This window comes from Grus americana, chromosome 2, assembly GCF_028858705.1.
Source record: "Grus americana isolate bGruAme1 chromosome 2, bGruAme1.mat, whole genome shotgun sequence".
Classification (NCBI taxonomy): domain Eukaryota; kingdom Metazoa; phylum Chordata; class Aves; order Gruiformes; family Gruidae; genus Grus; species Grus americana.
Genome location: NC_072853.1, coordinates 133,868,344 through 133,884,332, shown reverse-complemented (window position 1 = coordinate 133,884,332; position 15,989 = coordinate 133,868,344). Strand labels below are relative to the sequence as shown.

At 41.2% G+C, this 15,989-nt stretch overlaps 1 protein-coding gene across 3 annotated transcripts in view; it reads right to left on the bottom strand.

Moving 5' to 3' along the window:
- Positions 1-15,989, bottom strand: part of IGF2BP3 (insulin like growth factor 2 mRNA binding protein 3) — a 119,209-nt gene that overhangs the window by 45,422 nt on the left and 57,798 nt on the right. The window lies entirely within an intron of this gene.

The window sequence follows — 15,989 nt, the reverse complement described above, 5'->3', positions numbered from 1 at the left end:
CAAGACATCCGCTCCAATAAGGAAGAAATGTTTGGGGGAGAACAAGCACATATTGCTTTTCTTCTTTCTCACATCAGAAAATCTGCGTTTAAAGCCTCATGAACGTGAAAATGCAGAACATAACTCCAAGTTGTCCCACCGCACTCTAAGTCCCAAACTTTGAAAATAAACCCCAAGTCGCCCGTTCTCAGATTGGGCTAAAGCAGAGGCAGGAAGAATTAGAGCAGAGCAAATTTGGAATAAAATCTTTCCATGTATCCCGAGCACATACATGTAACTTTGCCACTATTTGGTGATTGTTGTTTTTTCCTCACAATACGCTTAGGTCATACATAAAAATGTCTTTCTCTTACTTAGTGGAGGCTTGTCTACATCAAGAAGTTAACCAGAATATAACCAGCACATCAAGAGCTGTTCTTCGATTACTTTAACAGTTTTCCCAAAGACCCATTCCAGAGGAACCACTTGCAACTGTATCTTCACAATTATTTGAAAGTCACAATTAATTAGTCCTTTGGTAGAATGCTAGGGAGGAACAGGTGAAAACATACAACAAGGGACAAAAGAAATCCAGATAAAGTAGTTTTATTTGGCATAATTTGTTTTATTCTGGTCAAATGGAGGATGAAGAAGGGGCAAGAAACAGTGAGACTTTTTAGAAAAATCAAGGTGCCAGAATATTCTAGTAAAAACGTTAAAATACCTGCAGTTGTATTGCTTCTAAAAGTCACATGTATATACACTTTATTTTCTTCCTGGTGAGAAATAATGTTCCAGAAAACAGTGACTGTGGCAGTAACTAGCACAGAACACAAAGTACATCTTTGTGGTTTGTTGCATCCTAACATTTTATCTCGAGATTTAAAATGATGCTGGCAAATTTCACAATTTACACTAAGAAGTGAAAAAGTAAACTTGCAATCTCTTCTCTGACAGAAGCACCATTCCTCACTTTAGTTAGTCTTTTAAGGCAAAACATCAGAATGCACGGGAGGAAACCCTTTGGGGAAAGGAAGGAAACAAGGAAGCAAGGACAGAAGGAAAGCAGTAGGCATAAAAACACATCTGTGTGGCTTCTGATTACACTACACTTCCACTTGCTATAACCAGCAACTGAGTGTGCACAAAACCCCAGTCCCTAAAAATGCAAAATTCAGAATCTATATCCTCATGAGATTAAGAATTCAAAGTTATAATTTATTAATGTACCATATACTTTTACTACAATATAAAAGATATTTTAAAGATAAATTGCAGTTTATATGCCCTAACTTAATGACATCTTACATCAGTATAATTTCTAATCTTTACCACCTCTTAAAATAGAAATTGTACACTGACTTTTCAAAGGTAATGTCTCAAACCAGGTATTTAAAAGGCAATGCACAGCTCGCCAAGTTTGAGCAATGCATCACTACTTCTACCTGCAGAATTTCCCCATCCTTCTCATATAGCGTCCAGTAAGTTTTCTTGGCAACTGTTTTGTTTTCATAGAAAAGTTGTTAATTGTCCTCTCCTACAAGTAGAGATTAGCCTAGTCTAAGAGTTTGTCTTTTCAATACCCCCCAAAAAACCCACTTTTCTGCCACTTCTCAGATCTGACAATTTGAAACTAAGGAAAAGTTTACTCAAATTCACTAAATATTACTGAAGCAGAGATGCTCCAGGGGATTAAAATAAATTAAAAGCCTGTGGAATATTCTTTTAAGGCAATTGAAACATTGGCAGAGATGAGTGGGAGAGTTTTGAGGTCCTGCGGGTCTGTGGCCGTACTCCCAAGCAAGACAGGAGGGTCCCCACATGCAATTAGAAGAAAGCCTTCTACCATAGACAGCTTCGCTGGTAATTGTGCCTTCAACTGAAATCAGCAGGTGAACAGAACCTTAGGTGGGGTCAGGGTTTTAAAACAAGGAAAGTAAAGTTGTCCCTGGCTCAGAGAATCATTTTAAGATGTTTACTCGAAACAGAATACTGAAGAGTTCATTAGTCTGATAAAGCAATTTCTTTGTCCCTACAGTATGTCAACACCCGTGCCACATTACACAGTGGATCATACTACAAAGTGAGCTAACCTCTTTAGTTAAGACAAATTTTTATTACAGTTGAACTGTGCAGACCACCAGCTCATGCCTACCCTTGCCCAAAGCTGCATCACTTCAAAATCACTTCAAAAGTTTCATTTTCATCCTTAAACATAGAGGAAAAGAACACAAAGCTGGAATGCCAGAGGTACCACAAGACTTTGCTGGGTAATAATTAATCAAAATTTTTTGTAAGCTATTTCCCTATTAAATTTATATTCTGGGCTAAACATACCTTTACATGAAGGCCCATGTATTAAAGTCACCGGCTTCACCAAGAAAAGGAATGTTTTAAAGCTGAATCCACACAATTCTTTAAGGATACTACATTCTCTCTAAAAGCTACTATTTCCAGTGTGTTTCTGATCAGCCATCAAAAACCTCTCAGCACACTAGTCTTGCATCTGCTCCAAGAAGCCCAAGAGCCAAAAGGCTCCTTTGCTGTTAATGCTGAGGAACAGCCCAGGACAGTGCATTCAGCATCCCACCCCACCAGGAGTTCTCTACTTATACCGCTCCTTAATCCTCTCCTGAGCCACCTCAGTCAAAGACGATTTCTACCTGGGCTTTAATCCAAGTGATTTGAGTTCCCATGTTCTTAAAAGAGTTGCTTTACCAAACAGATTTATGAGAAGTTTACTCAAAGGGTTGGAGCTTTCTTTAAAGAAAACAAGAAACAATCCTCTTGGGTCAAAGACACTTGCTCTGCTCAGCAATGTCCTCAGTAGATGTCTGTGTTTGCATCACTGTCAGTCTCACATAGCAAGGTTTTAAGTGTGATCAACACTGCAGGGGTAGCCTTTTAACCCGATTGTAGTTAAAATGCACTACTAAAACATTTCAGCAGTGGTTGGGGTATATGCATGTGAGTGAGTAGCAAGCTTCATGGGTGAGAACACTTTTAACTGAACCAGCTGATCCAGTTGGGAGAAGTCATTGCAACTGTATTCAAAGCCAGATCCTCTATCGTAACTCTCAAAACACAGAACTCAACTCCTGCATGTGTTTCTTGCTTCACATGTATTTACTGCAGCAGCCAGTTTCTATTCACATCCTTCATTTGATCGTATTTCTCTTCGCACTGTCTTGCCCTGTCCCCAAATTTTTTTCTCTCTAGCCCAAAGCCTCTAGTTCTGCTGCAAAACAAACATGTTTTGTTTAAGCTGCTCTTCCGTAACACACTTCGTGTACAGCCTTGTTGGGCAATCAGAACAAAATTCAAAGCCAAGTTGGTGGTGCAGCAGCAATTCTGATGAGCAGCTGAAAAGAAAAGTTTATTTGTACAAATATTTAATCTAAGCTGGGGGTGGGGGGGAAGTCTTTCCTTTTCTTGAGCTCTCCTTCTAGCAGTTGTCTAAATTGGGTCTCCTGCTCTTGTTTTAGCACAGATGTCTCTCACAAAAAGCTGCAGTCATACTGTGGACTTTCATTCATCAGGCTCTAAAAGCCAATTCTGACTTCATTATAAACAGCATTACCCTACACCAAGCCCCACAAATTGAGGCTGCTTTACAAGGGAAAAAGAAACAAGGAAACGTTACTCTGCAGTAGAGCTGAGAGCTCGAAGCACACATTAAAACATCCCGGTTCTCACGCAGATTTCACAGGTTTAGAAGCAATGCCTTTGAACAAACCAGAGCGGTTGTTTTCTGCACTTTCAGAACAGACTATTTCATACACCTCTTATGGTGCTGTAGGATTTCTGCCCTACACCCATAAGCACAGTTATCCGTATCGTTTCTCTCACACACGCACTTATCGATGGGAACTTCACAACAGTGCTGTAGAACCTGAAGTTAATTTCTCCCCTTGTGCAGAGCAAATCCATTAGACCACCACCCTTGCCTCCATGACTCCCGGCATGTTGATTGGGAGTTCAAATTAGACAGCGCAACTGAAATTACAAATGGAGGAGGCAGAAAGAGAGACAGGAAGATTAGGGTCATTCAGTAAAAGACCACGTGGAAATTTTTGGCTACAAAGACTTGAGTGTTCCGGGTGATTTAACAAAAAAAGGAAGGAAAGAAAAAAAAGTCAGGCAACAATATGAAGAAAGAGAAGCAGTTGTAAGCGCAAGTGGCTTTTTGATTTAAAAGAGGAAAGGTAGGGTGAAAGAAAACAAAAGAGGCAGGTAAGAAAAGGAGAGGGCCAGCGTACAGAGCAATGCTGATATCATTCCAGGTATCAAGCCTGGCTGAACCACTAATGCCATCTGTACACTTCAAGTACTCTGTTGGTATATTTAAGTCCACAAAAAAATGCAATTTTTGATTAATTATATTAGCGCAGCACAACAAGCCTGATGTGGCCCCCACCAGTCCCTGGCATGCTAAAATTTGCAGCGCAGCATGAGCAGAGCTGGAATTTTGTGACTTTGACACGTGAAGCAGGACCTGGGCAGAACCACCATTGCTCTCACAGCCCCACCAGCTGCCAATGACTGACAATGGCAAAAAGTGTCTTCAAAGCACCTTTGGTTTGGCTTAATCTTTTCGTTGGTAAAAAACATATCCCCAAAGGGCTCAGCTAGCACGGCTTTACAAGGAAAATTAAATATCAAAGAGCCCCTAATAAATCCCTGAGGAACCAGTCATTTTTGAAAGATTGTGACCAGTTAATGCTGTATCACCCATCTGGAGGCCATGGTGGACAGGTGAGCTTAGCACCAGGTCACCCAGCACACCTCCCAGCCCAGGCAGCCTGTCCAGACTACTGCTGCCAGCCACAGCCCAAGCACAGCAACTTCACCCATTTTTACCAAAAAGAAGGTCCAGAGCACGTTGGTCCCTTCTAAAGGCAGAGCGGCATGGACATGGAGTACCCAAACCAGCATGCATTGTGCCAGGACAATGTTGTTCCTTCAAAACCTTATGGAGGCTTTTGAATAGGCAACACCAATTTGCAATGGCTCAATGCATTGCAACATGTGGTGATGGTGTTTTTCATCTTGCAGGCCCTCCAATACCCAGTTTACTGTCTCATGAAACCATGACCATAGTCTGGAAGAATCAGAAAAATAAGTCTGGAAGCTGCTGAAGTCATTGTTTGCACACACCAGAAAGGCAGCGCCTGAAAACAATAACTCTGGCTTATTTACCACATCCCATACAAACCCTGGAGTGAATTCTTCTCCTGGGAACTTACAGTTATATCCAAATGTTCAAAACTATTAATAAGTTTACCCTATAATACAATTCTGTTTAGGTGGCATTACCAGGGTTTTAAGAATGTAAAGCTGAACCACAGAGAACAAAGCCAAAATTGTCAAAGGCACTACTAATTGAGTGACCGATTTGGACACCAAGGGCTTGATTTTCCACAGCACTCAGCACGCCTGTGTGTTCAAAGTGCAGCTTCAAAGCCACTTTCGGTAGCAAGGAGAACACAGCACTTCTGCAAGAGAGACCCGGAGCTCGTCACAAGACAAACTGAACACAAGGCACGCTGTTAGCAACTAATGGCAACTTCTGCTTAAAGGGTTTGCCCGGCACCAGTGACTAGAACATGCAGAACTCAGTTTGCCATGGCAGCATTCGATTGCCCTAACCAAAGGGCTTTGTCTTCCTGAAAGTCCTCGCCTTGCTGCAAAATTGTGTGGTGAGTAACAACTCTTAGACAAGTCACCTTCGCTGCACACGCTGGACTCGTTCGTTTACAGCAGAGCCATCCCCTGGCCAGAGCCAGTGTCCCTCCCTCCAGTGCTAAGAGAAAACACTAGGTCCCTATTTACCTTGCTGCTCTCATTATGGAACATCTGAAATGCTCAATTAAAAAAATAAGGAGGTAAAAGGTGATGTGGAATATTTCAACTTTGGTGTTTCAAATTAAGCAAAAGATGGAAAGCAACTGAAAATAGGTCCAGGCAGAGCATCACATGCAACCATGACTACAACTGTTTTAACCAACTCTACACACCACATGTGTTTATAAGTATTTCCAGATAATACTACATATAAAATGAAAAGGTAATGGAAAGAGAGGACTAAATGCTTCAAAACCATACTAGCATACAAGAACAATTTTTAAAACGACCTACCTTAAGTCTGCTAAGTAAAAAATTACAGTATAATTAGCATAATTTACAACTGGAAGGTTAGCTTCTAAAGAAAAAAATTAAGAGAAATCCAACAACTGTAAGCAACATGGTAAACCATTACAGATGAAGATCAGCATCAGAACTCCCTCTCCTTCCTTTAAAAAAAACCAAATCATACAATGGAAAAAAATCACTGAGAGAGTATTCTAATGAAGCTCTGAAAATAGGAAAAAAAAATTTATTTTGCAATTTCTTCTACAAAAGTAGCCCAGGTACTAAATGCAGCAGGCAAAAAGTTCTTGTGTGCTTTCGTGTTCCCACATTACACCCTAAGCTGGAAATAGTCTCTTGAATGTGTGATAGGGAGGAAAGATTAGTGCACATTACACTAAGCAGGCATGGGATAAAAAAAAAAATAAATCATAGTATCAAGGCTGACAAATGGTATTAAATGGTCTCTAAGGTTAAAAAAAAAAAATTGAGAAATGTTTTGAGAAAGGCAAAAAAACCCACCTTATTAGATGCATGGGTGGCCTCCTTCACAAAGAGATTAAAGGGAGCAGGATAATTCAGTTTGGAAAGGAGCGAGAGGGAATATGATACAGGTATTATGAAATAACGAATCACATAGAGATGGCCAAATTGGCAGCTTCTATTCACCCTTCATCTAAATTAAATGAAAACAAGTTTGAAAACAGAGAAATAAGTATTTATGCAACATTATCTGAATGCAATTAAGCACCACGTAATATCTGCTATAATACTTTATTAATCTCCCCTCATGCTAAAGGTGTAACTTCAAGAGCAGTTCCAGATTATGTCAGAGCTTATGAACCAGGTTAGCACTAATGCAAACACTCCCAATTTCCAGAAAATTAAAAAGCACCGTCACGCAACCAGTCCTTAGAAGCTGCAACTGCTGTTTTACACAGCTAATCCCCTTTCCCAGGATCTCCTTGTGGGCACTGCTGGGGCCCTCTCCTCCTCCCCGGGCAGACGGGCTACCAGGACATTTCTGCGGCTCGGCGTGAGGGAAGGATCACATGCCGGGCTGGCAGATGGGTGTTGTGAAACGTAGTGGGAAGCGGCAGCAACGCTAGCTCGTGTTCATCTGCCTCCTCTCGCATTGAGGCGGCCAGTTTAAGTGGAAACACTCTCCGCTACTTCTACAATCTCATTTGTAGTTTGCCAAAGGGAAGGGGGGGAAAAAAAAAAAGCTATAAAAGCATTACTATCCAGTGAGCATCCGTGCCCAACTTTGATTAAATGATAGACTACACAAAAGCGAGGGAGCCAGCAAATTTCAAAAGAACGTTTGGAAAATACACTGGGATAAAGGATGAATTTTCTGATTTACTCACAGCATGCTATTGAAATACAATTGGTGCTTTATTGACAGTTTCGACACCTTCCCGCGGAAGCATCCGGCAGTGGTCTCTGTCAGGAAGGCTGCTGCTCAGCCCCCATGGTGCAAGTTGCAATGTCCAGCTCAGTGCCATGAAAACCAGAAAGGAAACTTATGTTTTTCCTTCCCGCCTCAACTCCTCAGCCTTTCAGTCCTCCCAATTTCATTAACTCCACATCATTATGGAAAATGTGTTATTTTAATTGGAAGATTTATCAGGGAGAGTTGTATCTTTCCTATACACTTTACTCTTTTTGCTCTGTGTGTGTGCAAAAAAGGCACTTTTGAAAGCTATTTTCTGTTGCTATTAAAGTCTTGATGCCACTTCATTACTGCCCTACAAGGCTAGTACTGGTCTGATATTTTTAGTTTCAGCATAATAATAGTTCGTTTATTTTTTTTAAAATGCCTTCTGTAAAGTTGGAAACCTGCAACTATAACAGAAAACTGTCGGACTAAAAATCAATTTTTGAATCATCTTTTGGAACCCATCAACAATTACAAGTTCCAAGAAATCTCTCGACAAGAGCACAGGGATTATTTCATGAAGAGGCTACACTTATGAAAAATATTCCTTCTGGTACAGGTATGCTAGTGCATTGTAGAAATGGAGCCAAGTCAGTGCTTGATACCAGGGAAATCTTTCCTAGGAAGATTGTCCCATATTCTAACATTAAGCATTTCCTTTAGGATCTGCTTATGACTATCTAAAAACGATAGAGGGAATCATAGAGGAAAATCCTGTAAAATTGATGTAGTTCACAGATTAGCACAGATAAAAATAAAGTATATTAGAACTCAGATGGAGATCACATCCGAGACGTTCACTCTATTGTGCACAAGACTCAAGATGACAAGCTTTCAGGAAAAAGATAAGTCTTTAACAACCACTTCATGAATATCTTAGATCTCTTTATAACCAGGAAAAACTGCAAAAAAATTGAAGCATTTTACTTGAGTTATGTTTACAGAATTCCCCTTCCCCCTTTTTAAACCGGTCACGCATAAGATGCATACCATGCCTTTGGCTTCCCAGCAGTCCTACGAAGGGACAGCGCTGCTGTGGGCCAGACATTTAAGAGAAGGTTTGGCCTCTAAATGAGTCTCTGAAATACAAGAGGCTACTGAAGGGAGGAAATTGGTATCTGCATTTACGGAAGCTTACAGACACAAGGGAAAACTTCCCCTGGAGCTGCCAGTGCATGTCACCCAGCTCACCTCCCTAGTTATTTTGCTGGCGTGGCAAAACTCCTGTACCTGAATGCAGATCTCCTAACACGTGGGGCAGCTCAGTCACTTCAGTAGCTGTAACAGCACCTGAAACTGCTAAAGTCATCCTGATGGCTGGAGAAGACAAGTTTTTCTTAACCCACCTCTCCTGTTTTGTACGGCTGTTTTCTGGGAGAGGAGAGGACAGGGGACAACCTTATCTAGTCCTTGCTGTGGGGACTGGGAACTGAAAGGAGAGGAGGTTGGAGCAGGACTCAAGAATTTGAGCCTGGGGTCAGACAAAAATACAAGTTACATATACTTTACAGCGAGAAGGAGAGATCTTGGTAGAGCAAGACCACCACCGTCAAGTGTTTGAGTTTCTCTGAGCTACAGAATCGGATTAAAATTAAATCTACAGTAAAGGTCTCTGCAGTGCTAAAACAGAGATGAGAGCTTTGCAAACAACAGCAATTAAGGGGTGTCAGAGCCTTCAAGCTGCAAAAACATGAACCTTGGAGCAAAGGGGAATTCACAGGGTTTTCTGAGTGCAGAGAATTTCTTTGGTAAAATACATTAACTAGCAGCTACCTAATCATTTGGATAGTCATAAAAATAAAGGTATACAAATTTACAACACTCAAAACCAAGTTATTAAAAAACCTTAAAATTTGTATATTTATATTATCCTGAAATTCTGTTAAACACACATTTACCAAGATATACGAGACTTCCAAGTCTAGCTTAAAGTATCCCAGCATTATGACCAACTCAAGCACTTATCTGAAAGGTAAGGTTTAAGAGGATATTTACAAAAAACCACAAACTTTTGAATACAATTATCTAAACTAGAAATTAAGATTGCAAGAGATGCGCTATGCTAATACCATTTGACCTATGTATATTCAAACAAAACAATTCAGAGTGTGAATGCTGAGTGCTAGCTGACAGCTTGCAGACTATAAATCACCTTTAAGTGTCAATTTCGAAGGAGCAATTGAATGACAAGTAAGATGACTGGAACAATTCAAGGAGAACAGCCATAGTTAAATGAGTTAACTACACCTAATGTGGTTCAAGACCCATCTCTGCTTCCACCTCCTGGCATTCAGAGCTTTCTACTAGGAGAGGTGGAAGAGCTTTTCCTTCGCAGACTTGTGGGATGTATTCAGTCACCAGCAAGCTCTCTGACTGAAGTTTATTGTACAGCCTCACTATTAATAAAATTAAAATAGGTTTTCTCTTCTTACAAAGGGAAAACAAAAAGAGATGCAATCACAAATGAGGCAAATTTACACTGTTTAGCTTGCTTTGCGGTAATTAATACTCTATAATTGCACAGACCTGAAAACCGAAATATACTTATTCCTCACAAGCACTGGAATCCATAGACAAAAAAGAGACTACCAACTAATATGGATGATACATGTTTTTGGGTGGGTGGGTGGTGGTTTATTTTAAAAAAAAAAAAGAATTGCTTGCCTGGAACATAGTTAAGTTGCCTGCTGTTCCTCAGGCCTATTTATGAAAAGCACAAGAAATCAGATACAACACAGCAGAGATCATCTCTATTCTTACTTGCTCCAACGGCCTCACAGGAAAGTTTAGACCTAAGTGTCTGCCTTATATCTGAGAGCCAAGTTTTCAGTTCAACTAAATAATCAGCTCTGCCCAAGACATCAGGCTTTAGCAGCTAAAAAAGTCATTAGAGCCATCCTTTGCAAAAGTCACCCTTGTGCAAGCATCTGAACAGTTTGGTAATACCAGGTGCTAGACTGATACACTTTAAAAAAAAAAAAACACACCAAAACACACACAAAACCCAACAAACTTATTTTCCAGGAACCTGGACACTCAATCTCAATGCAACTTGTTTCCTATGCTCTGAAACAGGCATTGCAAGTATTCAGATAAGTGGCTCCAGTCCTGTTTTTTCACTGCTGCTCCATAAGTAGTTCCACAAGCTATCCTCCACTAAAAGTACTTTAACTCTCTACAGCAATATTCCCCTGAACATGAATCAAAAGCATCTGTAATAGTAATAAATTAAGAGTAAAGGTGAACTATATAGCAGGGCTCTGAAGTTGTGTGCCATTTACCAGTTTTACATTTACTATACAATAAACTACCTCCTCTTGTCAAAACAACTCTTTCTCATTAAAAAACTTAAAATTTAAATTTTTTGACATTTAAAAAGCCAGCACTGTTTAAAATAAGGGAAGTGGGAGTGTAAATCCCCAGTATATGCCTGCATGAATGTACACTTCATTCTGATTTTTCACTGATTCATAGCGAAATGCTCAGCCCAACAGAAGGGGAACTAAATTTTTAGACACAGAGGGAAAGAGTACTTCAGTGCTTTGCTATTGACACGAGAAGAAAGAGGAGGCGGTGTAAGAGGAACTAAGAAATCTTGGTTATTCGCCTGCTGAATATTTAGGGAGCCACAGCTCTTAAATCCCTGTTCATGGCATCTGGATGAGAATGAAACGTGCTATTCAGAGCTGAGCATAGCAAGAAGATGCAGAGAGCGGTAGTAGAGGACTGCTAGAGCAGTGGAAAAATTGATTTCGAACCATTAGTGGCACACATCTCTTGCATTAAGCAACAGCTGTGCTTAACAAAAGCAGCGACAAGCCAGGGTAGCCCTTACCTCAAAGAGCTTGCAAGGTGTACTCAATGGATGCAACAGCTACATGGTGAAATATTTGGCGGGGGGATGAAACATCCACCTGATCTTCTGGTTGAAATTCAAGGTTGTCCTCAGCCACCCTGGCCTGCTCCGGAAGCATGGACTGGGGTCTCCTGCTGCCTGGCCATAGAAATGAAGAACAGGCAGCCCGAGTGCTGAAAGAAGCGTAGCCTGGCCGGGAGGCCATGGCAGCAACCCAGGGACCAGTGGCCCAGCCGCTGCCTGGGCTTCTGGGGATGGATGTGAAGAGTGAGGCGGGAGCGTCCGGGAGAGATTTCACAGGGAACTGCATCTATGTCATGTAGAAAGGATATTGGGGAAGTGACCAGCTACTGTGGGAGTAATAAGGACTAGAAGTGCTTCTAAAATGCGATGGGCATCATGAAAGAAAGCTCTCCAAAAATGTAGACAGAGTTTAGGGAGGAGCTGCATCCCAACCCCATCAGAGAAGGAAGCAGATAGGAAGATCAAGATCCCTGGTTGGTGACCACACAAGAGCAGCTTCTGGGTTTAAAGGAACATAGGATGAATGTAAATGAAAGAGATGGAGACAAGCAGTAGCAGAAGTCTCAGAAATCAACTAATACACCCTCCTACAATGACATACCATCACACATACACACCAATGCTCAGTTTCAGCGAGATGGAAACAGTTCAGCACACACAAGCAGCCACATACAAGAAGCCTTGAAGCTGGAAAGCATGAGACACAAAACACTGATGACAAGATTTTCATCACCCAGATACTCAAAAAGAGGAAAAAAATCAGAAGTATGACAGACGAGATCCTCTAACAAAGCATGGCAGAGCTGTGCTTGGCACAGATGCTCCAAGATGTTCTTCAGACAAGAGTCGACTGAATAAAGATGGGCCCATTGCACGTGTTCTACTATAAAGACAGGTTCTTAAATTATGAATAATGACCGCAAGTCACATACAGCAAGGCATTCCAGAGGAGACAAGAAATATTTAAAATGCCAAGAAAACAAACATGAAAATCCAAACCACCCTCTCTTCCCAGGAAGCCAGAAGCAAACTTCCCAATAAGTGACGAGAATGTGTCAGTAGCTCTAGATAAAATACGGACACTGAACATGAAGAACAGGCCTTTGCACCAGCACAGCTCCTGGAAGTGCTATAAAAAGCACTTTTCTGCAGACTTACCACTCCTAACTCCAAGGTGGGAGGAGAAGCTGAGGATATCTCATTTCCAGATGCCTTTTTTTTTTTTTTTTAACTTTAAAAGAGAAAGTCCCACTGCTTTGGGGACCTTTTACCAATATTTTTTAAGGTCTTTGACTTTAAATGGACTTTAGAGGTTCAAATTGAGACACTGTCATGTTGTCCCCTCCAGGACATCACGACATCCCTGGCGGCAGGGACGACAACACTAGAAGAGCTGCTGCCAGCCCCAGAGGCTGGGTTAGAAACCTGAACACCCTTTGCTAGAATTTAAAGTCTAAACGCTCTGTACCACCAGAGCCCACATAGCAACAGTGAAATCACTTTTCCCTCTGCTTACCCAAGAGCGTGCTTAACTTCCAAACTAGCATAAATAGTAAGCTCAGCTATGGCAGGGGAAAGAAAGAACAAAAAATAGATGTATGGGATGGGGTAACATGGCCGAGCGTGCTGCAGCAGCCTGTGGAAAGCAATACCCCTATGAGGTCTGGCAGCAGATCAAGGGCAATCGCTTCAGTTGCTTTTCAGACCATATAGCTTTGTGAAATTATTTTGGTAATATTCAGCCTTCTAAAAACCTCTCTATGGAAAGCGGTCTTTTCCACTCCCTTATTGTTGAGCTCTTACCCACCAGTGCACAATGCGCTACTGTAGTTGTGCTGGCTACCAGGCCAGCAGCGCAGTAGCGGTACATGCTGTTGAACCAACGAGACCTGCCCAGAACACAAGGAATGTCTCCCTTTCCAGCCTCCTCTTTAATTTTAGCGCACGCAGCTCTGCTGCCAGGGCAGGCCATGCCAGGCCGATATTTGATTTGTGAACAGACACTCCAACACGCTCATCTTAGCTGCGGGCTCCAAGTTATCCACTCTTACTCCCAAGCGGCATGCAGGAAGACTTCTGCATGTAACCTTATCCACAATGGTGAGCTTTCACGAGAAGGCGGCAGGTAGTTAAATATATTTTGATGATAATGCTAGCTTTTCCTAGAAAAAGGGTGGGGGGAAAAAAACACCCAGACATTCCCTTTGTCACCCTCCAGCCCAGGTTCTGGGAGGTTCATGAACAAAAGCGCAATTAAGGCAGGCACGCTTTGCCTGTGCACACTACAACATGCACAGGGTGTGTCCTCTTTATGTTTAATAAAGGCTCTAGTGCTTTCCAATACAATAAAGGAATCACCCCAGGGTTAACACTCTGGAAATACAAATAGATGGTTACAAGGAGACGTATCAGCATTGTTCCTTGTATTGTCTCCCACCGATACAATGCCGGGTGTTCTTTAACCTGGATCGGCAGTGGCTATCGCAGAGCAGCTCCTGAAGTGCACACCAGGCGTTATCACAGATAAACTTAACTTTTAAAAATTAGCTTGGACCCTCCTTTTTCTGGCAGCCATTTGGATACACAGTCTTTGACATCCAATTTCAGTCAATTGGCGTCTTCCAAGCTTAAACTTATAAAAAGGATTCATTTTATGTTCATTTCTGTGTGCTCAGAGACAAACAGATTTCACTTTCAGTTTGTCTGGGGTTTTTTTTCTTACCCCTTTCAGAATAATCATCACAGGAATGGACACACACTCAAAAATGGCAGTAACCTATTTCAAGATGGGAAAAAGACCAGCCTTCTGGTGACTGATGGACCAACTGCTCCACTCTGTCAATCATTCCCTCGAACTCACCTCAAGACTAACTGTAGTACCTTTTGTTTGTTTTCCTTCTGTGAGTCTTGCCTAAAACTTAAGGACACAAGTTTTTTTTCCTCAGTGCATTTACAAGAACAACAGGGGATAGGACTTGCAGGGATCTAGTAGGAGAATAACCAAGCAATAACAAGCAGTTCAAAGGTAGCACTGGGCTTTGGGGGAGAGAAGGGGGGCAGGGAAAACAATAAAATAAAATAAAATTTTAAAAAAACACAAACCCCAGAAATCACTCCTCTTGTCCCTCCTCCTTTTTTTTTTTTTTTAAAGAGTATAAAACAAAGATGAAACAGTAAGTCCAGTTTTTTCACTATCTAGATAGAGAAAAAATGAAGAAATGTTGACGAGTGACTGGTAGAGAACTCAAGTCTCTGAACAACGATGCCTGTGTGAGATTATGATCTTCGCTGTTTTGGCTGCATTAAAACTACCATTAAAAGCTTCACTGCTTGTGGTATTTTTATACCTTCAGACAAGAAGTCAGGAAACAATAACTCAGAGATCTCTGTCCAAATTCTGGAAAAAGGAAGCCTGATTTATCTGCACTTTGACTACGTCTGTGACTACATGTTACAGAAATAATCAGTCCTCAATTTTTTAAAAAGGCAACAAATAAGCATTACCCACTTCCTTTCATCTGCTTCTCGTTAAGGTGAAGGTACCAATGCCTTCAGACAGATTTTCATCACAAGAGAAATGCTAAAAGCAGGCTTTAACAAGAAGAATATGAAGATAGTGGTTTGCTCACCTCCAGTTGTACCATGTGAGAATGAAAACAGAAATGTTTCACAAGTACAAGTATAGTTGTCATATTAACAACGTTAGTACATTCTCCTAGAAACCTCTTGGAGAAAAACGTTCAAGCTTGTTTCTACAGTTGACAGACCTAAATCTTAGCAAACACATCCTCAGGATGATTTAAAAGATTTGTTCACAAAGGTGATTGAGCCCCTCATTTCACTCCACGCTCCTGCATAGGTCTTCACTACCGCTGCTACAGATGTGGATTACAGCTGCTCATGCTTGAATATGTGCAGCTGACTACTACTTTAAGTTTAAATACCTTTCTTTTACATATATTTGTGTATATATGTATATATACACAACATATTATGCATATTCATTCATATCCCGCCCACTTGCAGGATAGCAGGACTCAGAGCATGGAAGAGCAAGCTGATCTGAGAAGCTGCTTCAGGCATAAAAATGTATGTTGTGGGATGTGCGCACAGCACACACATCTCAAAGAACTCTGCGTTTCATTAGCGTAACATGAATAATATTCACTTCACTCCCAATTGGCTCATTTAAAAAGTGACATCTCAAAATCTGGTAGGACATATGGGATATTGTTTACTGAATTCAGCATCTTGTCATAGGCTTAAACTATTTGATAAATACAGCTCAAGTTGGCCTCCTAAAGATACACAAAATTAAATACTCCTCAGCCAAATTGGAAAAAACATGACTAGAACTCCCATCAGCAGTTGAGAGCAGGTCTACCAGGAAAAGTTTTACAATATGATAGAAACACCAAGAATGATTAATTTACAAACAGATGTGCAGTAGCCCCATGCACTGGTATGGTTCATGTGTATCTTACCGTGAGACACAGAAACCCTGTACTCTGAGACCTGAACCCTGTCCTGTGTACACGTACACACCCTGTACGTGCGTTC